The sequence below is a fragment of the Pseudorasbora parva genome, chromosome 14 (genome assembly GCF_024679245.1).
Source record: "Pseudorasbora parva isolate DD20220531a chromosome 14, ASM2467924v1, whole genome shotgun sequence".
Classification (NCBI taxonomy): domain Eukaryota; kingdom Metazoa; phylum Chordata; class Actinopteri; order Cypriniformes; family Gobionidae; genus Pseudorasbora; species Pseudorasbora parva.
In genome coordinates this window covers 3,777,155-3,778,110 of record NC_090185.1, presented here as the reverse complement: position 1 = coordinate 3,778,110, position 956 = coordinate 3,777,155, and positions in this window count along the sequence as shown.

Sequence of the window (956 nt, the reverse complement as noted above, 5' to 3'; positions counted from 1 at the left end):
CAGTGACACTAATATCTGATTGTGTTTAGTACTTGCTCTCTGCAGTAAACCACTGAGACATTTCAAGTTTTACAGATTATAATTATTGTTTCGTTAAGAGGTACCTATGAGTGAAACGTCACTTCATCATTGCGTATCAGACATCGCCACCTTGTGGAATAAAGGTGGATTGCGCCCTATTTCCTATAGATTAATTTATCAGTGTGCAAAAAAATATATAAATATACGTACAATCCTACACACCTCGGGTCGTTAGCGACCCTATACAATTTTGACAAATACTAGTGAAAAAATAGACATTCAATTATAATTCTATTATTGTTATATTGTTTAAAATGGATTGATTGAGGAATACTAAGAATGTTGATGTCTAACTTTAAAAAAATGAATGAGGAGCAGGGTAGTGAATGACGTGACCCGAGGTATGCATTTAAGGGTTAAAAGCACTGTGATCAGCGTTTTATGTTGTCACGGATCCATGAATACAACAATAAATTGCCTGTTGACTGGCAAAAGCAGAATAAATGTCAGTATTTTTTCTCTATTATCATCACAAACACTATCGTGAGCTATTTAACAATACCGTGAGCTTTTCCACAGTATCGCAATAAATATCGTACCGTGAGGTCAATATCGAAATTTTATCGTACCGTGAGATTTTGATATCGTTACATCCCTACGCGCCACTACTTTGACCTTCTTCAGCTGAAGTAATGGCACTGGGAACACTAGATGAGATTCGTCTGATATGAGGTAAAAATAACACAAATACTGTTGTGTTTCTGACAGAAAGCGATGGTTTCGTGTCTTAAGACATCAGTGTGTCTCCACGAGCCTCAGGGTTTAATATGGACTCGTATGTGTGTGTGTTTTTTACTCTCATAGAAATACACCCCATTGACACGCATTATACGAGCAACGGCTGAGTTGAACATCTTCATTTGTGTTCTCCTGAA